The sequence below is a fragment of the Ursus arctos genome, unplaced genomic scaffold (genome assembly GCF_023065955.2).
Source record: "Ursus arctos isolate Adak ecotype North America unplaced genomic scaffold, UrsArc2.0 scaffold_21, whole genome shotgun sequence".
NCBI lineage: Eukaryota > Metazoa > Chordata > Mammalia > Carnivora > Ursidae > Ursus > Ursus arctos.
Window position 1 is genome coordinate 531,362 of NW_026622886.1, and position 13,113 is coordinate 544,474.

The 13,113-nt window shown below is 56.1% G+C and overlaps 1 long non-coding RNA gene across 1 annotated transcript; it reads left to right on the forward strand.

The window, feature by feature from the left end:
- Nucleotides 1-301: 301 nt before the first annotated feature.
- On the forward strand, nucleotides 302-4,885 carry LOC113241699 (uncharacterized). Its single transcript, XR_003311672.4, has 3 exons — nucleotides 302-515; nucleotides 1,177-1,353; nucleotides 4,681-4,885. It is a non-coding gene; the product is annotated as an uncharacterized LOC113241699 (long non-coding RNA).
- The last annotated feature ends 8,228 nt before the right edge of the window (nucleotides 4,886-13,113 follow it).

Here is a 13,113-nt window from a genome sequence, read left to right on the forward strand (position 1 = left end):
GAAGCAGAGATGGAAAGGCTGCGGCTCTCAGAAGGGCCCAAAAGAGCAGCAGCGGCCGCAGGAAAGAAGAGGCGAAGAATGAAACCAGCAACCCCCACCCCACTGCCTGAGCCCCTGCTTCATCTCAGCCAATCAGGCCTCAGCTTCGCCGGCCGGCCGACCAATCAGAGCTGGAACTGGAGCGCTTGTAGCAGGGCCCGGCTTCCCGCGGGAGGGCCGCCGGAGCCCGCGCGCTCCGCCCTGCCCCGCCCCGGCCCGCCCGAGCCCCGCCCCCTGTCCGCCCAGGCCCCGCCCCGCCGCGGCCAGCAGCGCCTGCCCGGAACCCCCTGGCCAGCGGCCGGCCGCTGGGGCCGAGTATTGTCTCAAAGGCCGAAAAGAGAGGAAAGCGGGGAGATTGGGGGACAGCCACGTGACCGGGAGAGGATTTATACTATTCTTCTTTCGCTGTCGACAATATTGCAAAATGTATGAAAGGGACAGCACCGCCAGGACAGGAGCGTGAGGGCGCGGGCAAGGTAAGCAACCCCCGGCCGGCTTCGCGGGGCGCGGGGGCACGGGGACAAATCGCGGCACCACCCCGCTCACTAAGCGGCTGTCCCGGGGTCTGCGTCCTGGGTCGGTCTCTGAGCCTCGTGAGCCTTGAGCAGTGTAGACTCGGTCCGGCCGCTGGGGCATCTCGGAGGCGGCGTGGACGCGGCCCCTGAGCCGAGGAGTCTTCACTGACCGGGGGGCTGCCGTGGCGCTGTAGTCGGGCGCAGGCGGTCCGACTGAGGCGCCTCCGAAATCCCGAGGTAGTTAAGGCAGTCCGCGTAACTCGCGGCGGTGAGACCGTGGAGACGCGGACTCTGACCGAGGCGCCCTGCAGCGCCCTGGCGGGCAGCGGGAGCGCCGCAGAGCCGCGGGGCGGTGTAGACGCGCGCGGGGGGCGGCCGCGGAAAGTTTGCTGGAGTGCGCGGGGCGGGCGCGCCGGGGGCTGGGCGCAGACGGAGGCGCGGGGCCAGGGCCCGGGCGCGCGGCCGGAGAGTGTCCGCCGCTCCCGGCCGCCGGCGCCGTGGGAGACCCCCGCGCCCCGGCCCCAGCTGCCGCCGCCGGGTGGAAGGGGCCGGAGGTGGGGGAGGGAGGAGCTGAACCGAGCGCGGGAGGGAAACGAGAGGAGATTGACTTCGAGCCTTTCAGACAGGTTCCCGAAGCGCCCGCGCCGTGCCCGCTGGAGCCCGGGGTCTCTCCAGTTCACCTGGGAGGAATCTGACGGGCAGAGGCCCGCTTTCCGACACGACACACGCTGAGGGGACTCAAACCCGGTCTGGTCCGAGCCCGGAGCCCAGCTCCTTCTCTCCTTCCACTTCCGCCTCAGTGAGGAGACAGGCGTGGTAGTGGGGGGGGGGGGTGCAGATGGGACTTGGGGATGGGGTGTAGGGAGAGGATTGGGACTCCTGGATCTGCCTCCCGCTGCCTCTCTGTGGCTGGGGGGGGGGGGGCCCTCAGCACCAGGTGAGGGAATGAATGGAGGAGGGAAGGCAGCGGTGCGGAGGAAGCCTATTGGGCAGGTGATGCTAGTCCCCGCCTACCTGGTCCCCAGGCTTGCTGTGCCTGGGGCCGATAGAGTGGGCCTGTGTGACAGTCTCCTGTAGGGGAAGGAAGACCCCCAAACCCAGCTTCTGCCACAGGGGGAAGGCAGAAGGGAGCCCAGAGGAAGGAAGAGATACCTGCACACCCAGGGTGGCTCTTGGGGTGGCCCAGTCCCATCGCCCGTTACTCCCTGTGACTTTTGCCCCCATTCTTACTCCTACACCCTCCGAGTCTAATTCCTGTACCGCAGGTCCTTTGCACGTGTTATGTATTTTTTTGATCAACAAGCAGTCATCAAACATCCCAGGTACAGGCAACTCAGCGGTGAACAAGGCCGACCTAGTCTGGGACTTCCACAGCAGTGCAGGGACACAGATGATGAATAATAGTCCAGGAGGGAATGGGGCATGGGAATGGGAGGCAACCTTGGGTGGGCATGAGGAAAGGCTTCTCTGGAGAGGCGACAGTGAGTCAGAGGGATTCATGCCTCCTCAACCTTTGGGCCCAGTCACCTTTTCCAGGAAGGCTCCCCTGACCTCACTGACCTGATACTTCTCCTGTTGACAGGCTGTCATAGCCTGGGGACCACTCCTTCCATGGACATTTTTATGTCATTATTGGGTTAATATTTGTTTCCCTCCATCAAATGTGTCAGGAAGGCAGGACCCAAATTTCTTTTGAGTAGAGAGCAGACAAATCGAATAAAGGATGGGTAGAATTTCCCCAGGAAAACGCAGGCTGCTCAGCCAGGTCAGGCAACTGGATGGGAGAAACTTTTCTCTCTCCTTCCCTGGACTGAGTCCTGGGCTCCCCACCCATTTGCAGTTCACAGAACCAAAATAAAAGAAACCAGCAGGCCGAATGAGGAAGAGAGCAGGGAGAGCCCTGGCACAGATGGCCCACTGAAGCTCCAGGGCTGTTCCACTGCAAGGGAAGGGACCTGTGGAGGGGGAGGCCAGAGGACAGGTGCCTGTCCTGTTCTCTGAGCTCAGGTTGACCTAGTCCTCAGCCCAACCTCTGTCCCAGCTCTGGGAGGCTTCATTTCCTTCAAAGGCTACTCTGGAGAAGGTGGTGGCCAGCAGGGTCCCCCGGATGGCCAGGGCACAGGGCCGCAGTAACTACCTGGCCTCTCCTGCCCCTCCCCCAATCTGGAGCAGACAGGACCCAGGGTGGCACCTGTCTGACCCAGAGTCAGGCCTCTGGGCCACAGATAGCTGCCCAGGTTCCCCATCATTCACTGAAACTCCTGGCTGGAAAGTAGGACTCAGGCTTAGGACCGACTCTTCTTATTTTTCGTAGTTTCCACACTCAGTGAATTTCTCCCTCCCCTGGCTCTGTCAGACCTGTGCTCCTGGCACCTTTCCTGTGGCAGATTATGCTCTCACAGATGCCCAACAAAGCTTTTAGCTTCCCCCCCTCCACTTCGGGGGATTGAGCTGCCTCCGTGCACGGCTAGAGAGAGTGTCTGCATGGTTTATTCAGGCTCTGGCAGGGACGGAATAAAAGCGGCCTCCTCACCCACCCAGCCGGCCAGCCCTCCTGACTGGAATTGCTTTAAAAAATTAATTTGCAATGATTTATGTCCTTCTGTTCTGTGGGAATCACCAGCATTTAAAATATATATTTAAATCAGATTCACTGCTCCCAGGTAAACCTTAACCTCCTCCCCCCACCCAGCGGCAAGAGCCCTGGATTTGGAGTTGGCGAAACTCAGAGGTTCAGGCCAAGTTCTGCTAATGACAAGCTGTGTGACCTTGGGCAAATTACTTAACCTCTCTGCGCCTTCATTGGCTCCTCTGGTAACTGAGGTTAATGATAATCCTTCCCTCACAGGGTGTTGTGAGGATTAAATTAGATAACGTTCAGGGAAGAGCTGTGCAATGCCAGGCCTGTGTTTTCTGTTCCCCGGTACAGGCTGTCCCGCTAATTAGCCTGGTGACCTTGGGCGGGCCACTCAGCCACTCCTGGCCCTCAATTTCCCCCTCTGATAAGCACAGGGGTTCTAGGAGATGAGGCCACAGAGCGCCCCCCCCTTCCATCCCTGAGCCCCCGCTCACCTCCTCCAGCCCTCTGCCAGACACCCTCCCCTTGGCCGCCCTCTTTTTCATTATCCAAGCACTCGGTTCTAATTGGAGATGGCCCCCTCCCCAGCTGCCTCTGCTCGCGGGGTTTGGGCCCCAAGGGCCTGCAGTTCTTGGCTCATTTTCAGGAGCAATTAGCCGTGATGTCACAGGCCTCCGTGGTGGCCTCAGTGGGCGTGTGTGCCTGGAAGCCTGAACGCCACCCTGTCTGTGGCCTGTGGGACTCCCCCAGGCCAGGGGGGTCCCCATTGTTAGCTGTCGAGAGGCGGCTTCCCAGGCAAAGCCATTTCTGTACTTTATGACTCCTTGAAGCCCCGAGCCTCAGTGTAAATTAGTTCTACCCTGTGCTTTTGTTGGCACTGTCTGTTCCTTGGAAGCGAGGGGCTTTGTCAGGAAGAACAAAGCTGTTTGGTGTTTTTCTGATTTGGGGGAAGCGTGCTCCTGGGGGAGGGCTCATCGCTTCTCAGTGTCAGTCTGGAGTCCTCGATTCTCAGACTCACTGGTTTTGTTTTGGGTTTTTAAGTCCTATGGCTTAAGCATCGCATATGTTTGTGTGAGGGTTGGCTAGGGGATTTCTTTCCTCCTTTTTGGCTTATATAGTGTATTCTGTGGAAGCTAATTCCAGGGACTGAACTTTTCAAATCACTGCTTCAACAGCTTTTAAAAATCTGGACCTAGTTACTCCTGTCATCCATGTGTAAAGGTTTAGAAAAAAAATTCCCAACCCGAGGGTGGGCAGCCTGGAGGACGCACAGCTCCTGGCAGCAGGCACTCACTGTAGACCTGAGGTCAAAGCTGAAATGTCGGGCGACTCTTTGGACGGGAGGTAGGGGGGAGCGTGGTCTGCTCCGTGCCAGACATCTGGATATTTAGAAAACATCTGGGTGGCTGGATTTTTCAGGTTCCTGCCTGACATTAAATACCACAAACATTGAGCCTGCCTCCCGTCCCCCCACCTCCCAAACACACCCAGCCCCTTCCCCCGTCTCTCCTGACGGGTAAGAAACATCCATTCTTTCCAATTCCCCAGCGTTTCCCCCCTACCGGAAATCTGATGGGCTTATGACATCATGGCTGGCTGCTGAGCGATGAAGTGGATGCCACAAAGAAATCCGACATATCAGATGGATTCTGAAATCAGTTTCCCTCTGGCTGTAGTAACAGGCGTGAAGTCAGGAGAATGTGAGCTTTGTTTAAAAACCAAAAAATAAAACTAAGCCTTGTCTTGTATTAAATACAGTTTGTTTTTTTTTTTTTTTTTTTTTTAAGCAAACGGACCTTTTGGATATCGTCCTATTTTAATAGAAATGCTGGTTTTTATGAAACGAAAGCGTCTAATAAATCAGATCGATGCTGCATGTTCCCTTTCGGTTGAGTTTTTGTGTGTCCTTATTCAGTAAGAAAGGAGGAATTGGGAATGGTTTATCTCCCTTCGTTATTCAAATAGGGTAGTTTTTTTGTTTGTTTGTTTTTGAGTTTTTGGGGGGTGGGGGTTGAAGCCAGTAAAATTCACGGGGTAAATTGCTGGTTTGTGTTTTTCCAGGAATTCATTTTTGTAGAGTGACCTTGGACCTGACCTGGTCTGCAACACCGTATTTCCCTCTGCTGGTTTTTCTGGCTGGGAAAATGTAAAGAGGATGCAGTGAAGCCTGCTTTTCAGTGTCCCCTCGGCGGGGCAGAGACAGGAACAGGGGACCAGCGCAGTTTTGGGGATAAAAAACCCCTTTGAAAGGACGAAGTCAGGAGGGGAGCAGACAGTAAAAGGGCAGCGTGGGAGTGGGGGGATCCACTGTCTTCCCCGCCCCTCCAAAGAGGACATCAGAGCTCAGAAAAGAGCTCCAGACTGAGGGAGCTCACCCTGATGCAGGTCCAGGTTAAAGGAAGCTCAGGTTGGGTGCGCTACGCCCGCCACACCTCCCGCGCGGGCATTTGGAGTCTAACAGATTGGATTGGAGTCCCGGCTCCCACTTGGACAAGCTGTGGGGCCCTGGGCAAGTCATGTCACCTCATAGTCTCTGCCCCCTGTGAACTGGCACAAGGACCCCACCCTGCATTCTGGGAGAATCCATAGTGCCGGACACTTCCCTGATGCCCGGCTACTTCGCAGGACTCCGGGGTCAGCCTTGGAGCCAAGGGAAGCCAGTGTAGATTCTGGACTTTACATCCTGGTTCTGCCACTACTATCTGAGTCATAATAATAGGACCAACCTCATACATGCGGCCATCGTGAGGACTGACATAGTGAGCGATCCCCAAGCCTGAGCTGTTTTTATGAGATGTGCCCCTGAGCTCTGCAGGCAGGTTGCCCGGTAGGACTGTTGGGCCTGGGATGGGAGGGGATGTGTCAAGGTGAGCACAGGTGGAGGATAATCAAGGACTGAATGGAACATTTCTCATCACTCTGCATGGAACTTTCCATGGGTCCCCAACGCCTGCAGGGAATAAAGTTCCCCTCCTTATCTGAGCCCCGGTTACCTCACACCTGGGCCTCATGCATGGGCCTCTGCCCTTGTTCAGAGGGCCTCGCAGGCTGCAGGACACCGCCTTCTTTGGACGCAGTACTAATGGGTAGGTCACATTTTTCAGCACCTGCCGTGGCTTTCTTAGGGGGCACTTTACATGGATTAACTCGTTTGATCCTCACACCAATCTATGCAGGGAGTATGGTTATTATTCCTATTTTAGAGGCAAAAACAAAGACGTCAAGGATCTTGCCCGAGGTCACAGAGCCCAGAGCAGAGCCAGGGGTTGGGCTCTGACACCCGTCCACCTCACCCCAGCTCCTCTGGCTCTGTAGGGCCTTCCTCCACCTGTTTCCCACCTCACCCCTGAAGCTGGAGCAGCTGCCTTCCGAGGCCCGCCCCATCTCTGCCCAGACTCTTCCACTACCCACGCAAGAGGCCATCCTAGATCAGCCTCCCTCCGTGGCATCCAAGGAACTCTGGCACTGGGCACGTGCCGCTCTCAGGCTGTGGCTCTGTGCTTGGCCCGGGGCCCTTGTCTACCTCCCCTAGAGGCCAGGAGCAGAGCTGTAGCTAGCTTTGTGTCCCCCACAAGGCCCTTGCAGGCCAGGTCAGCAGCCCTTTACTAAGGACCTACTATGTGCAACATGTGGGGACTCATGGCAGGTGCCCACACCGAGCTGGGGCTTCTCTCCTGAACTGCAGACCCATGCAGCTGATGCCCTCTGCCACGTCTCCATGTGGCCGTTGCGCCCTCTCCCTCAGACGTCACCCCCAGACGCCTGCCCCACTACCACATCTTCCCCATCTCAGGTAACGCCACCTCCACTTTCCACGCACTTGCTCAGGCCCCAAACCTTGCAAACATTGTTGACTCCTCCCCTCCCTTTCTCTCCTCTCTCTCTCTCCCCTGAGCTCCTCCCTCATTCAATCCATCACCAAATACCACTGGTTCTGCTTTCAAAATATATCAGCAATTTGACCATGTTCACTGCCCCTGTATGAATGTAGCAGCCTCCTCGTGGGTCTCCTACTTCTCCCTGGAGCCCCCAGCATCCCTTCTTGGTGCAGCAGCTAGAGTGATCCTGTTAGAACTTGGGTCAAACTCTGTACCCCTCAATCCAGAACCCTGCAATGGCTCGGTCAGGGTCAAAGCAGAGTCCTGCCTCTGTCTCCTGCTTGATCCCCCTCTGACCTCAGTTCCTGCCACCCCCACCCCACTCATTGACCTCCTTGCATTTCCTCCAACATACCATGTGTATTTCCACCTCAGGACCTTTGTACTTGCTGTTCCCTCTCCCTGGTATACTCTTTCCTCTGATGTTTATATCACTTTCTCATTTGCTTCGGAGATCTGATCAAATATCACGTGCTCGGAGAGACTTTCCCTTACCAGCTCCCCCATCCTTTTCCTCCTATTTTGTCCTTTCCCTGCACTGTTGCTCCTCATAGCACGTAGTCCTGCTTCCCCTTATAATGTATGTACGTATATGTACACACACACACACACACACACACACACACACACACGTATATATATTATTGGAAACTACCTGCACTAGGGCAGGGCCCTGCCTGTCTTCTCACTGCTGTATCCCTGGTTCTCCATAAGCATTTGCTGAATGAAAAGATAGATGGACGGACGCTATGCAGGGACAGCAAGTATTGAACACATGCCAGGTTCTGTGCTGGGTGCTGTGATGACACACGTGAACAAGAGCCCCCCCCCCCAACTCCCACCCCATCCCACCCACAGAGCCCTCATTTGGAAAGACGGACACCAAGCAAGAAATCACAAAGTGGGTGGAGTGGGGGGTGTTGGAGAATGAGCTCAGAGGAGAAATTGGTCCGGCCAGTCAGAGGTTGCTTCCTGAAGGAGGTGATACACGAGGTGACCAGAGGGGGACGAGGGATTGGAAGAAAGGGGGTCGGGTTGGCAGGTGGGCAGTATACTCCAGGGGCTGAGGACAGGGCTGGGTGGACACAGGAGAGTAGGTGGGGCCTTCGAGGTCATCAAGAACCTGGTGGGTGGAGAGAAGGGCAGGTTTTCCAGGTTGGGGGTTCCCGAGCTGGGAATGTACAGGGCATGTGTGTGCACAGCTCGGCTGGCGGGGGACAGATTGGGGAAGGTCTTCAGTGCTGCCTGAAGAGGTGTCAGGAGGAGCAGTGGAGCTTACGTTGGAATCCCAGCTGTCCCTCTGCATCTGTGTGACCCTGGATGCATTGCTTCTTCTCTCTAGGGCTCGGTTTCCCGTCGGTAGACTCCTGACCACATGCCTTTCCTGCAGCACTGTCCTACTTCACAGAGAGAGAGAGAGACTTAATTAAGCCCGGAGGGACCCAGGATAGAGAGAAGTCTGCCTGGAAGAGCATGGCAAGCCGGGGGAAGGGAATGTGCAAAGACATGGGGCTCTTCTCCAGGCTGCATTTCTTGAGTCCCTCCCTCAGCAAACAGAGGCAGGGACAGCAATGATGGGGGTGGCCTGGCTGTCCCCACTGGGGGTCTGGGACGCACCTGTCTCTGCACTCAAGGGGCTGGCCAGCTTTCATCTCACACTCTGCTGAGTACTGCAGCCCTGAGAGACAGGCCCTTTCCTGGAGCTGGAGAAGCCAGGGCTCAGAGCAGAGCTGGTAAACGGCAGATGAAGGACTTGAACCCAGATCTGCTTGATCCCATGCTCTGCTGTCCTTCAACAAAACCGAGCCACATCCTTTGGGGGGGGGGCAGGCGAGCTCGTGCCAGGTCTGGGGGAGCCAGAATTGTACAGGTGAGGGTGCCTGAATGAGTCCGTAGAGCATGCGATTCTTGAGCTTGGGGTTGTGAATTCAAGGAGGCCTAGAGCTTCCTTAAAACAAAACAAAACAAAACAGCAGAACTGTACGTGTAAAATCCCGCTCATGACAGGCCCCAAGTTAGCATCCCCTCCCCAACCACGAGGCTGCCCGATCAAAGCCACTCTCTGCTTTGGGGAAGGTGAGCCAGGCCTCTGGAGAGCCACCTGAGCCTCTTTTCTTGGCTGGAGCTTCTCTGAAGACTGTGGATGCTCCTGGAAATTTCCCAGGCTGCTGACTCCCTGAGGACTCAGAACTACCTCTCACACAGGGGCTGCTGTTCTCCCCATCGTAGAGCTTGGGAAAGCGAGGCTCAGAGGGGAGCCCTTGTCCAAGGGAGGCATGCTGGTTAATTGGGGGGTGTTCTGAGATATTCCATTTCCAAAGGCTGTCTCAGGGATAGAGGGCTTGGTTCCATGTGCATTGGACCACTGGGGCCTCTGGTGGGAGCTTCAGGGGGCCAGTTTCAGCCCACGTTGAGAAAAATGTTCTTTCAGGTATGTCCAAGATGGGATCTTTGCAGGAGTGAGCTTCCCGTCACCAGTGGAGTTCCAAAACCTCTGCATTTGGTGGGAGAAAGGATTAAGGTGAGAGGGGCTGTTGGACTGAGCAGTTCAAATTTTTTTGACCTCTCTAAGCCTCCGTTTCCTGAACTGTACAATGGGAATATTAATACCTAGCTGTCAGAGGTAGTAGGAGTCCGGGAGTACTGCAAAGCACCCACAGAGGGTGCCCAGTAAGTGCCACTGTCCCCTCCTAGGACTCCTAGACTTCTTCTATAACGGCCAGGCTGTGAGGTCAGAGTGAGGAAGGAGCCACTTCACCAGCCCTGCCTCTGTCTGGGGAGCCGAGGGGTCCGCGCAGGGAGACATCTGCCTCCCAGTCTCATCTGTCAGATGAGCTGGGCCACGATGGAGTAACACAGTGTGGGGCTGGGGTCCCCAAATGACTTTGGAAAGCATGGCTTTGAGGGCAGGGCGGACCTCTTGCTCCCACAGATTTGCCAGGCTCCAGGAGAGACGGGGTTTACATTTGGTCTCTGTAAGAACTTCGCTGCTCTAATCACAGACCCCCCCCAGGCTAAACTCAGAGCCTCCCTCCCCTCCAGGGCTTCTGGGTTCCTGACTAGGGAATGGCTCGATGCCAGGACCCAGAGAGCTGGGGGGCCCTCACCCAGATGGGCTCTGTCATGATGTTCTAGGCAACTGCTGTTTCTTGAGCACCTACTCTGGGCTGGAGATTTTCCTCACCTCCGCTTGAATAATTCTTGAGGTGGGGCTCACGATCTCACGTCACAGGAAAGAGGGCCATATTTCAGGGAGAGGAAAAAACTGGGCAGAGCAATATGAGAGCCGGAGTTCTATCCCAGAGTGTAAGCATTCCCTGTCTATACCCCGCCATCCCCCGGGCAGGGCAGTGAAGCAGCATTGGCTTCAGAGCCCTGGGATGTGATGGGGGGACTCTGAGCTGTGCAGGAGGGCACAATCCAGACTCTGCCCTTGTATCTTTGCTCATTCTGTTCTCCCTCTCACCATGCTCTTCCAGGCAGACTCCGCCCTACCCTGAGTCTCTTTGGGCTTAAGTCTCTCCCTCTCTATGAGGCAGAGCACGGCGGCAGGAAATGCACAGGTCTGTTTTCAAATGCTGCGCTGGCTGCCACCGCTGGACCCAGAGGGAAGAAGAAGGGAGATGGCGGGCCCATGGGACTGCATAGACAAAGGCAAGAGGGTGTGAGCGGCTGCATCAGCTAGGAGGGCGGAGCCAGGATCTGGGCAGGGAGGGTTGGCTACTCTTTCCTCACTCTGGGCCTTGGCTCAGGCTGCCCTCTCTGCCTGGCTGCTTCCCCTTCTCCTGTCCCAGCCTTTGTACCCTTAAGCCCCTGCTCATTGGTCAGTGTCTCCCCGAGACTCTCTCCTGAGTCTCTCAGGTGCTTTCTCGATTTGCGCAATGACCCGGAGCGTGCTGCTTTCTGTTCTGCCTGAGTGTGGTGGTAAGATCCTCCCCCCAAATTCTGGCTCAGCCCTTCGTCTACTGGGTGACCACGGACAAGTGACTTCCCCTCTCTGTTTTCTCATGTGCAGGACGGCACTTGCAGCCCCCAACTCCCAGGGTCCTCTAGGGGATTGAGGTTGTGCTCATAAGGCAGGAAACCACACTGTCTCCAAAAGCCAGCCAGCTGGGACCCATGCGTGCGTGCGCATCGCTGAGGGCAGGGCCTTGTGTCCCGTGCCCTGCTCACAGCAAGGCAGAAAGGGCGCTTTTGGAACAAATGGGCAGCCTGTTCTCCAACTCAAACGTGAGCGCTCATAAAATTACCAGTAACCTAAATAGTTATATTGAATATCTACACCATCTTGTTTAATCTCAACCACCCTGTGATGCGGGAATTATTAGACCCATTTGGCAGATAATGTAGTTGAGGCTTAGAGGACCAGCAAGGAGTAGCTGAATCGGGTTTTGCCTCTGAGTCCGGCTGACTTCGTTGTGCTGTGCATTGGTTAGGATGCTGTCCTGTTAAGTCCCCGGCTGAATGGTCCAGAGACTTTCTCTCCTTCCTGGGTGCCCTTCTTCATCTCCAGGCCACACTCTTGGAGTCACTGGGGTGACGGGACATGGATTTGGGGGCCCATGGCAATCTGCCTGTTCATGAGCCCTGTGCCCTAGAATACCTGCACACACACACGAGTGCACACACTCAAATGCACACTTACACAAGTATACATGCACCCTCCACAGCCAACAAGTTCCCCGAGGCTCCAGAGTCAAGTGTCTACAACTGCAAACCTGTGTGAGGTCCCCGTGAAACGCTGCGGGTCAAGCTGTCACCGCTCATCTATTGGTTGGCCTCAGTCCCCGAGCTGTCCGCACTGGAACTCGAGCTGACACGACACTCCTGGGGTCTGATGGGGCTTGGGGACTCCCCACCCCCAGCTCAATGTCCCCTGTGCCAGCTCAGTGTCCCCATGTGCAAGGGAGGAACTGGCACACTCCATCCCGTCTCATCCGGCTCAGCACCAGGGAAGCCTGGAACTTTGCAGGGGCCTTGGCCGGCTCTCGTGACCTCTTTGAACCAGTGTCCCCATTTGTGGGTGACCCCACAGCTCCAGTCTGTCCACCCTGTCTAGCTAGCCAGGCTGGATTGGCAGCTCAGGCAGGATAGGGCACGTGGAAGCTTAGAGCGGGGAGGGTGGAGAAAGTGCAGCAGTGGTGTTCACAGGAGTGCTGGCTGCTGGGGCCCCCCTGGGCCCGCTGGGGAAGGGGATGCGTGAATAGTTCTGAACCAAGTGCAGGTTGGGCCAGCCCTGGGTTGTCTTCCCAGGAACTCAACTCTGAGAGCCACCTGTGGCTGTGCCCACCCCGTCAGCCTCTGAGAGAGTGTGGGCAGCCTTCTTGGGGGTTGGGGGAGGCAGGCCCCAAGGAACTTCGGGACCCTTTAAGTGGCCCCTGGTGGCCAAATCAGCCAGTGGCCAAGGGGAAAGGCAGTGATAGAGCCGTGAGGACCTGCATGGGCTTTGGGCCTAGGACACACCAGCCCAGTAAGAGCAAGTCTGGACCCCAGAGATTCATTCATTCATTATGCAAATGTTTATTGAGCACCTCATATGTGCCTTGCAGACCCTGTGCTCAGTGCTGGGGATGCAGCAATGGAAAAGACCCGTGCCCTCAAGGAGATCACATTGTAACAGACAAAAAACATAACAGGAAATAAAAAATATTTTGGTCCAGAGTGATAAGCGCTAAGAAGAAAAATTAAATAGGAAAAGTAAACAAGGGGTGGATTTTTATTTTCATTTATAAATAAGGTGTCCAAGGAAGGTCTAATAGAGAAAGTGACATTTGAGCAAAGATGGCAAGGAGGTGAAGAGGTGGGTCAGATAGGTTCCCTGGGGGTAGAGCATTCCAGGCAGAGGGAACAGCCAGGGCGAAGGTATGGAGCAGGGAGCATGCCTGGCACAGTGGAGGAGTAGCAAGGAGGCTGAGGCCAGCGTGGCTGGAGGGGAGTGAGGGAGGAGGAGGCAGTAGCAGAGTTGCTCAGTGAGGAAATGGGGGCCAGATGGTGAGGCCTCCTGGACTCACCATTTACAAGGATCCCTCTGGCTGCTGAGTTGAGAGGAGACTGGGGGAGGGGCAAGAGCAGAGCCAGGGAGCTGGATAGGAGGCTGCTGAAA